This window comes from Euprymna scolopes, chromosome 13, assembly GCF_053919585.1.
Source record: "Euprymna scolopes isolate OS-2025 chromosome 13, ASM5391958v1, whole genome shotgun sequence".
NCBI lineage: Eukaryota > Metazoa > Mollusca > Cephalopoda > Sepiida > Sepiolidae > Euprymna > Euprymna scolopes.
In genome coordinates this window covers 57663210-57674412 of record NC_136494.1, presented here as the reverse complement: position 1 = coordinate 57674412, position 11203 = coordinate 57663210, and the positions used below count along the sequence as shown (strand labels likewise).

General features: G+C 36.0%; 1 protein-coding gene across 1 annotated transcript in view; it reads left to right on the top strand.

Moving 5' to 3' along the window:
- Positions 1 to 1615: 1615 nt before the first annotated feature.
- Positions 1616 to 11203, top strand: part of LOC145292040 (uncharacterized) — a 70473-nt gene continuing 60885 nt past the window's right edge. Inside the window, exon 1 of the mRNA XM_080138064.1 lies at positions 1616 to 1743. The gene's annotated coding sequence lies outside the window, so the exon portion shown is untranslated. The remainder of the gene's footprint in view (positions 1744 to 11203) is intronic.

The following is an 11203-nucleotide window of genomic DNA, read 5'->3' as shown; positions in this document are numbered from 1 at the left end:
CGAATCTATGTGTACAGTAATATAAACCCCAACTTGAAAATACTATTGAAAAAAATAGCGCGGGTCATAAAGTGCAGAATCATCAATTTTTATTAAAAAAAAAAACGCGCATGAAAAAATGAAAGAAAATGAACTAAAATTATTTAAGTTAAAGAAAAATTGAGTTTGTATTACTGTACACATAGATTCGAAAAAGTTGTCAAAAAACAAATATATAACAAATAAATGTTATCAAAGGCAAGATAAGTTACTTTTCTACCAAATATTTTTCGTGTTTTTATTCAATGTAACATGTTTATTCAGCTCGAAAAACATACAGTGTTTACCGATGTATTGGAAAATTCAAGATGGCGTCTCACACCCTCTTTAACACCGTAAGTTTGGGAAAAGGTGTTATAAATAAAAAAACTATACAAAATACTATTAAAAACCCGCCGAATATATGTCAACCTATGTCACGGTAACATATATTGAGCGAGTTTTTAACAGTATTTTAACCGATTTTTTATTTATTACACCTTTTTCCAAACTTACCGTGTTAAAGAGAGAATCGGCCGCCATCTTGAATTTTCCAATACATCGGTAAACACTGTATGGTTTTTGAGCTGAATAAACATGTTAAATTGAATAAAAACACGAAAATTATATCCAGTTTGGTAGAAAAGTAACTTATCTTGCCTTTGATAACATTTATTTGTTATATATTTGTTTTTTGACAACTTTTTCGAATCTATGTGTACCAATAAACCCGAAAAATTATTTAAGTAAAAAAAAAAAAAAAAAAAAATGAAAGAATGAGTAAATAAAACAGACGAAATTGTTTGGGAGCTTCGTTAAAGCGTCTTTATGCAAAACATACGTGTGCCAGGGTTGTAAAATGTTACTTTAAGGCCCGTGTCTCACGTTCGTATAATTTTTTTTTTTTTAATTTTTTTTTATAGATTTGTGTGTGCTAAAATAGTTTTCATGATATGAAGAAATTGCTTTTTCAAAAAAATGAGTGGATTGACCACTTTTCGATGTAAATTTAACTTAAAATGGGCACCCACTTTCTGGCCATCTAGTGAGAGTGTATTTTTTTGTTTGTTTATTGACTAAAAGTTTTTTTTTTTTTTTTTTTGGTACTTGTAAAAAAAAAATATTTTGTCATATACGTACATGAGACGGGCGTTAATGTAATATTTTACCAAAATATATTTATATATCTAGCAAAAAACCATCCCCCAAAAACATAACAAAATCGGAAAAGTGCAAAGTTAATAATCGCTCCCTGAAACATATTGCGTACAACATCGGAGCCCATGTATATTTCGCCACGGCCACCGAGAGTAGCCACGATTTCGCTATGGGGGCCTCCTCGGCCTCACTCGTGTCGTGTATGTCGTGTATGTCAGCCAAAATAAATACTAAAAATAGATTGTTTCTGCTTTTGTTTTGATTAAAAAAGACAGCAATAAAACTGATTTGATCTTCCCGCCTCGTGAATATTTTGTCCTAGTTTAATTTTAAATAAAGAACTGCTTATTTTTCAAGAACGTTGAACTCCATGTACAAGCAGCAGCATACATTAAATTTGGGTGGCGTTTTAAACGTTGAACTGCTTGTTGAGAAAATGCTGAAATCTAATGGATTTCCTGGAAATAAAAAGTCTTTTTTTCCTTTCGAATTGTCTCCCCTTGTTCTTAGGCCGTACAAAAATGTAAAACATTTTCACTAGATTCTTATTTTGTTTTCAAATAATAGGTAAGTACTATTTTTCAATATAGCAACATTGACGGGGAAATATTTTCATTGCTTCAAGTATATTTGAAAATTATTTATTTTTACGGTATTTTTATTTTTTTGAAGTAAAATGTCAGGCAACGTTGAATTAAATGAACACGTGGTTTTAACTTGTTGATATTTGGCTATACTTCAGATTGAAAAAAACAAAGCAAAACAAAACTATCCACGGTTCAGATAATTAAATGTAATAGATAATTTGCAAACTTATGGTCGTTTATTTTACAGTGAAATCTTTTTTTTTTTTTTTTCGGCGTCACTTCACTTTTTATTGTATTTCTTGCGTAAAAACAATGCTTAACTTACAATTAACATTAGTACGAAAAAGTGGCCGAAAATTCAATATATAACAAATGTTATTAAAGGCAAGATAAGTCACTCTTCTAGCTGAATAAGTTTTTAGTGTTTTTAATTAGAATTACATTAAAACGTTTAGTTGGTTCGAAAAACTGTAAATGTTTATTGGGCGACGTACACGAGTTCTGCTGCTACTCCACTAGTGAAATAAATACGCATGTCGCATCGGCTCTGTTGAACGTTGTTCGATTGAGGGAGAAGTCATTATTTTTACAAGGAAAGAATTTTTGCGTGTGTGGCCTAGTTTGTTTTATTTATTTTGGCTTGGAATTTGCGCATGATTTTTATGATTTTATCTGTTTTTTATTTATTTTTTAAAATTTATTTTTATTTTTTTAATTAACAGGAAAATTGGTGAAAGTCAAAAGGAATCCGCGCTATTTTAAATATTTTCAAGTTTAATGAAAGTTTTACTATACTTGCAACTTGCGTTATTTTTTATTTAAAAAATATAACTTTCAAGTTACTTTTTTTTGGGCCGGGTTTAACAAAGCAAAACAAAACAAAAATTTGGTGCAGACTGCAGTGGAGTGCAGCAGCAGTGCAAGCAGCGCTGTGGAGCGGCGCTCCACACAGAGCGCTGCTTGCACTGGAGCGCGGATTTCATTTTGACTTTCACCAATTTTCCTGTTAATGATTACATAAACTCCGGCAAAAAACAAAAAGCAAAAAACAGATAAAATCATAAAAATCATTCAACGTTCAACATCTGAGCCGATGCGTATTTTGCTAGTGGGGTAGCACTCGTGTACGTCAGCCTGAATCTGACATTGAAACCCATCACAAATTTACCGTTTGCATGGTATTAACCCCTGGACCTTGCGACCATTTTGCGCCATTTCACAGCTTTTGTTAACGCTACGTGCAAGCGGTAGTGTTTTCTTAGATTATGTGTTCGCATGCACACACCCATAGTTAAGTGACTTGTCTCATCGCAGAGGAATCTTTAGCGGACATTTAAAATAAGAAAGTTTACAAAAAAAAAAAAAGGTGGTTCACTTTTTTGTGCTGTTACGTAATTTAAAAAAAAAAAAATGTTTTTTAATCCCATTTTCACTCCAAACAAGGCAGTGTCATTTGAATGTAGAGGGCTACTGTCGGGGACATAAGTTGCAGGGATACTATGTAGGGAGTTGAGCAGCAAGATGTTTGTTCACATTACACTTGAACTTCTGGATCTCACTATAGTTGTGAAAAATGAAACCCGGAAGGGTTTTAAAGTCTAGCAGTTCTGGGGGAAGAAACTATTAGAGTAGAGGACCTTCTTACATCTAGGGATTTCTGTGTGTGGGTGGGATTTTGCTGATTGTTGGGTTTGTTGGAGGATATTTACGTCGAGGGAGGATACAAGGGTTTGCAGTTCATAAAACGTCCACCATTAAAATATTTGTAGAACAGGCAGAGGGTTGCAACATTTTGTCGATGGGACAGAGATTGAAGCTTGGGTGACAGTTCAGAACCCATCAGGTTGATGACTCCCATTTGAACCCTGTCCAGGAGCAAGAGACTAGTAGCAGATGTACCAGCCCAAATGTGACAACAATGCTCCATACATGGGCAAATGGTGGCCTTGTAGAGGTACAGGATACTTTCCAGCATAAGTAACTTTCTAGCACGGTAGAAAGAGCCCACTTTCCTCGCGGTGGCCCTAGCAATGCTCTCAATGTGTCTGTTACTACTCAGATTCCCTGTGAATTTTAAGCCGAGGAGTTTGAAAGAAGTATTTTCAAGTAATCTTTAGCCATAGCTATTCGTGGTTAAGGTTTCTTGAAATGTTTGAAAGAAACAAGCTTAGTCTCGGCAGCATTGAATGTGGCCATCCATTTTTTTTTGTCTTTATTCCACTACAGATTGGAGGTTTTCTCTAATGTTTCTGCCATTTCCTTAGATATGTGTTCATTTGTTTTCCCCTCATGCCTGTTATAGAGTGTGGTGTAATCAGCAGATATACCCATCTCAAAGACAATTTTATCAGGAAGGTCATTTATGAATATTAGGAATAATAAAGGGCCAAGGATAGACCCCTGAGGTATACCTAAATTTATATCATATTGTTTAGATGCATGACCTTTGAGGACAACCTGGATTCCTCTCTTATTTGAGAAAAATTTAATTAAGCATTGATCCAGTGATACCATATGATCTGATTTTCCTGAGAAGACCATCGTACCATACCCTGTCAAAAGCCTTGGATATATCTAGGGCTACCGCTCTACCCTCCGCTGCTTTGTCCAATGTATGGTATATATGTTCAGAGATTATAGTTAAGATATCTGATGTGGAACGGGCTTGTCTAAATCCATATTGTTGGTCGGTCAAAAGTTTAGCAGCTGTAAGGTGATGGACTAGGGCTTGGTTAATTATGGACTCAAATATTTTTGCGAAAAGTGGGAGGAAGCTAATGGGGTGATAATTTAATGGGTCAGTTCTTTTGCCAGAATTCTTGTAAACTGGTACCACAGAAGCAGTTTTCCAGCAGTCAGGAAAGCAAGATTCCTTAAGGCATTTGTTGTAAAGTTTTGAGAGGACCGGAGCAACCTCAGCAGAGCATTTTTTTTAATAGCATAGCCAGGATGAGATCAGGTCCACATGCTTTTGAGGTGTCTAGGTTTTTTATGATCTCATGTGCCTGAGAAGGGGTAATTTTCAGCTCCTCCAGTATGGCGTTTGTTCGCAAAGGAAAGTCAGGGAGGGAGTGGTTTGCTAGGCCTAATGTAAAGTTTGAGGCAAACTGACTGGCAAGCATGTTAGCCTTTTCGGTTGCTGTGCAAACAGCCTTATGATTGTTGAATAATGGGGGAATTGTTGATTGCCCATTATTTACTACACTGTTGTAGATTTTCCAGAAATCACTGGTTCCTAATTTCTGTGCTTCAATGCGTTTCCTGGTGGTTTTGTCTCTTAGCTGGTGCAATTACTTCTAGCTTCTATATACTTTTGCCTGTTTGTACTTTAAATCTGCAGTATGCATGCTGCCTTTGAGCAATGGCAGCTGCACAAGTAGAAGTAAACCATTAGGGAAAGAATTTCCGCATGGGAACATGTGCTTCAATTGCTGTTTAAACCATTCAGTGGTCTTATTTGCGCATTGTTTAGTGAGAAGAGAAAATATATTTCCCCATGGGGCATCTCTGATGAGATCCCTGATGGCTTTTCGGTCAACTTTCTTATAATACCTTATTGTTTTGAGCAATGGCTCTTCAGTTTTCGGGTTGAGAATTAAGGGTGATTTCTACCATTATTACAGCATGATCAGCATTCCTGAGTGTGCTACGAGCATTCGTTACACAATCCCCGAGAACTGTAGTCAGAAATAGATCTAGAAGTGAGGCATATTGATTTTGCTGATCTGGGAAACATGTCGGCTACGTAACTGTCTGTAATAGTGAATGAGATATAGAAAAGCTATGTATTATGCTACTAATTGCGTTTGTGTAAGTAGAAAATCCAAGCCAATTACTGTATTGAACATTGAAGTCACCAAATACATGTACTTGTCAGAGACTTGGTTGATTAGCATACAGCTAAAAGATTAAGTTTTCACATGTTTTTATTTTTTTTATTTTTATTAATTTTTTTTGAAAGGAGTATTTCAATTATAGAACTTGTATAGTTTTTCACAGGTGCTTTTGCAGTTTAATTAACCATTTTTCTGTAAGTACTGCGCTGACATTAATCAAGCAGAAGAACCGTTTAATGTTTCACAAAAATTCTGTTTACATTGGGTGTGGGCAGCAGAGCCTTAGAGAGGGATTAGAGGAGCTTGAAGACCTAGAACAAAGGAAGCTGAACCTGATTGTTTTTAACTTTCCAGAATCAGACACACCAGAGGAGGACACCCAAGCTATCCAAGAGATGATCAAGCAAGAGTTCAAACTGACAGTGAAGATAAGCAAGGGTACCTGTCTAAGACTTCTTAGCAGGGGAAAAAGAAGACCACTGAAATTGAGCTGGAATTTCTTGATGAAAAAAAGCAGATATTATCCACGAATTACAAAATAGTGCCAATGCGATTTAAAGCAGAGTATACATAAGACCTGATCTAACCAAGAACCAGCAGGTTGCCTCAAAAAACTTGTTGGCCCAGCTCCTGGAGGTTTGGAGGGAAGACCCCACCAAGCATTGTGTCATCAAGCAGAACAGGATCATAGAGTAGGCACCCAATCCAGGCCCCAGCAGCATAGCAAAATCAAAGATCATAAAAATACCTTCAAGGCCACAAACTTGGACTACACACACCATAGGAAACCTTTCAGTATACTACACCAATGTAGAGAATACTTTGATGAGCAAATATAATGAGCTTACTATTCTTGCTCACACTAACGACTATGACATTATGATCCTTACAAAAATCAAACCCAAGATAGGGCATATACCAGATATGCTTACATTGAATAGGCTATGATCTTTTCACAACCAATACTCGGGGCACCTGCATCTACGCCAAACCCTCACTCAACGCCAGGCAGATATACCCAGAATTCAACGTTTCATATAAGTATAACACAGGGATCACCATCGAGAGAAGAAACAACGCAGGGTTGTTAGTTGGTAGTCTTTACAGAAATGGTTACCCAGCAGCCCTACACAGGATTCTTTTTTGTACATCTTCCATGAACTGTTCTCATAAATTTCTAGCAGGTTATTTTAATCTGAAGTGCATGCTATATACGTTCAGAAGTGCATGCTATATACGTTCAGAGATTACAATTAGGATATGTGCAGTAGAACGGGCTTACCTAAGCCCATACGTTTGGTTGGACAGAAGTTTAGCAGCTGTGAGGTATTAGACTAGAGTTTGATTAATTATTGTATTTCCGTATTAGTTGAAAGGTTCTTATAAATTCCATGACTTTTGAGCTGAATCATTAATTTCTCTTACAAGTTCCTGACTAGGAATTCAAACTCTCCATAATTAGGAATTCATTCACAGAAAGTATGAGTTTCCAAGAATGCTTTCTGCAGGAATAAAGTGAAAAAAATTCACTTGAATTAGCGACAGAAGTAATCCATTCTTTTGTGTAAAAAAATCATTGTAAACTAAAACTGCGCTTTTATTTGGCGCATCAGGTGTGTATTTAAAAATTAAAAAAAAAAATGTTTAAAGGCAACTTCCGAAATTCAACTGTGGAAGTGCTCCAGATGATGCGAATTCAAACATTTGCTTAATATACTTATTTGTATTCAAAAATAATAAAATTATAAGCATTTTACCACCACCATAGCCCTGGAGGGCATAGGCCATCTACAACTTTTTGTAGATGCTTTTGTAGCGAGGAGTCTTTTTTACAGGGTGAGGCAGCTGGCCCCATGCCCAACCTTCCCAGAAGGTACATACAGAGCTTAGCCTTCCCAAATGGTCACCCATCTGGTACTGGCCAGGCTCAACATTGTTTAACTTTGGTGATCTGGCGAGAACCAGTGTGTCAACGTGATTGTGCTGTACTATAAGCATTTTGTTGCAATATTTTGGACCTTTTAATGGGGTATGATCCCACACAGTCGGACGATTCTATTTATAAACGATGCTGCTAAGAACTGACGAATCAAATTAATTTACGTTCTACTACCAACCAATCAGAAACCAGAATTGCTTCATAAATATTAAACCTTTTCTGGAGCAATTTCACATGTTCTTTTCCCCGTTTCGACACGGTAAGAATATTTTGTTCTGTGGAACTGTCTACTACAAACAAGTCACCTACCAGGACTTGTGTGTAACAGCGAACCATCTGAAACTGTTCTGAAACTCAAAATGGCTTACACTTCTAGACATTTTAAGCTCTATTTATTTATTTATTTAACAATTAAGATAAATTTTAAAAAAGTGGTCGCTACTTACAGAGAAAGTACTCTGATGAAATAATAATGTTATTTAGAAACCCATTCTTAACATGTGGATGGATGGGGACTTTGTAACTTTTCTGTACTTTCACCTAACAATTTAATAAACAAAAGGTGCTTATGTAGAGAAGGTACCATGCTATTTTTTTTATAGTATTGTCAAGTTAATTTCAAGTTTTATTGTAGTGAAATACAGAATAGTTACAGAACACCCTCCTCTCTCCATGTTAAGAATTGTTTTTTAAACAGTAATTTTATTATTTCAGTATGGTACCTTCTCTGCACAATGAAAAGTACCAATGAAAGCTACTGTAAAACTTGAATTTAATTGAAAATACTATAAAATAAAAACTAGTATGGTACTTTCTCTATGAGTACCAATTGGTCAACTTTTTTTTTCTAATGTCCTAATGATATAACATTGGCCACTTGAGGATAAGTATTAACAAGTTTGTCAGGACAGAAATAACTATGGTAGAGATTGACCAGAAATTAGATAAATTTAAGAGAGTAAAGAATTTGTTAATATTGGACTTAAAAAAAAAACTATGTGCTTCACAAACGGATAGTTGTTGGACAGAAATTTGCTCAAAGAATTGTTGTTTTTTTTAAAAATTTTATTTTATTTTTTATTTATTTTTTTACAAAGGAGTCACTGCGTATCAAGTGCTGGAAGCCACTTGAGGATAAGAGTTAATAAGTGTACAGTAGTTAATGGGACAGTATTGTAATAATAGTGAGTAGTGGAAATTTAGCAAATTGGATTACTTAAGGGGATGGCTCATCAAAAACTTGTTTACGTTGAACTTGAAGACAACCATAGTCAGCTGGAAAGCAGGAAAACAGAAGAGAATTCCACAGATGTACAGAAAGAAGCTTTGTTCATGGAATCTATGTTTAAATTTAGGCACAGATAAAGAGTGGGGAAAATTATTGATGGTAGTTTCAGCTAAACGAGTGTTTTTAATGAAAGTTTGGCTAGGGGGAACCATAGATTGGAGCTCAGATGAGCAGCTGCCATAAAAAAATGATAAAGCAGAGACATGCTCGCAACGTCTCTTCTGTGCATCCCCCACTAATTTTCAAACTTTTAAATGCTTATAACATCTATAAAATATTTATCTTTTAACGCAAATAGGTCACAGATGAGTAGCTGAAGCAAAATAGTGTTTGACTTATAATTTTCCAACTGTTTTCCCTTTCAAATAATTTGGTGTCATGTAGTTTACTGACTGTGCTACTGTTTTAGATAGGATTTTCAAATTAAATTCAATTTTTACAATATTTTTTTTTATTAAATTGTTTGGTAAAAGGACAAAATAGTTATCCTTCCCCCACTCACGTTAAGAATTACTTTCTAAACAACTAGTGAGGGGTACCCGGCGTTGCCCGGTTGTTTGAAGGTGTGTGTGGAAACTGCGGGGGTGGGGATGGGGGTTAAAAAATGTTTTGGTAGATAAGGATCGAACCCGAACCATTGAGGTAAAGTTGTAAATCAAAGTGTGAAAAAAAAAAAGTGCGACGTTAACGATTGCCCCACTGCGAGATGCTAACAGAAACACGTTTGAATTTATTTAATTACTTGGATTTGGCAGGTGCCCGTTATAAGGAGTTAATGAGGTCAAGTTTGACTGCGGCATAGTATCATTTACTGCGGGAATGCTTCCCAAGATGTTATAGGAAAAAGACTAACCCACATGCGGCGAGCGACAAATATTGAGTATTTATCTTCCTGAAATCGACCAAATTAAATAGACAGGCGAGCTTCGTTGTTAACTGTGAGATATTACGATTTATATGTGATATAAAAAGTTTTAAAAAGTTGTGAAGCAACCGACCGCTTTGAAAAAAGCCTTTTGTAGACATACAGAAAAAGCGAACACACATACAAACATACATACATTTTCGCTTTTATATTTATAGATAACATTATTATTTCAGTACATTCTGTAAACTGCACATGTACCAATCATTTTTGTCTAATGATTAAGATACACCAGGTTGAAATTTGCCACTTCTTGGGCAGTTTATTTTTTTCACATTTGATAACCCAAAACTGCATGCATGAAAGGAGAAATGCACTCAGATTAGCAAATGAGTTGTCAACCTTCAATCAAATAAAAATAACACTGGTCAATAACAAATTTGTCTTCATTTTTTTCAGCTGATTAAGGATGAATCTGATGTGCTGAATCCAAAAATCACATTGGTTTTGCTCTATCAAATCTTTGAACTATGGCCACATATCGTTTTTTACGTTTTTGTTCACATGTGTGAAGAATTTTAGAAGGTGGTGGGAGTAAAATGCCATGTTGAATAATTTTGATTAGAAGGAACACGTACATCAAGTCTGTTGCCAAGGTCGCTGGAAAAATGGTAGGATCCTTCTACCGCTCCAGAAGATATCTCACTGCTGATGCAATTCTCTATCTATATAAAAGCCAAGTATGTCCAAGGATGGAGTACTGTTGCCACATCTGGGCAGGAGCTGCTAAAAACAGCCTATTCTGCCTTGACAGAGTACAAAATAGACTTCGTGGTTTAGTGGGAGATGCCCTTTTCTCTTCCCTGCAACCTCTCTCCCACAGAAGAGATGTTGCGAGCCTGTCTCTGTTTTATCGTTATTTTCATGGCAAGTGCTCGTCTGAGCTCCAATCTCTGCCCCCCCCCCTCACCAATCTTTCACGAAAAACACTCGTCTAGCTGAAACCACTGTTAATAATTTTCCCCATTCTTTATCTGTGCCTAAATCAAAACGTAGATTCCATGAACAAAGGTGAGGTGCACGCCTGTGGAACTCTTCCGTTTGCCTGTTTCCCATCTAACTACAACTTTGATGTCTTCAAGTCCAACATAAACAAATTCCTGATAAACCGCCTCCTTAAGTAAGATACTTTATCAAATCTCCATTACTAACGATTACTACGACATTATCCCATTGATTACTGTACACACAATAACCCTTATTCCCGAGTGGCTTCTGGGCTTTGATAAGTGGTGACTACCATGTTAAAAAAAAAAAAGAATTATTCAGGTTTGATAGTTCTGGGTGACTTTGTCAAAAAGGGATCAGTTTGAAGTCATAAAACCTCGAAATCCTTCAAAAATTAGTACTCAGCATTACGCAAAGAAGGACTGGCTTGTGCAAGAAGAATTGATGCCTTGCAAAAAATGGAATGGCATCAATGACCCTCTGGTGTACAGAAACGGAATACTT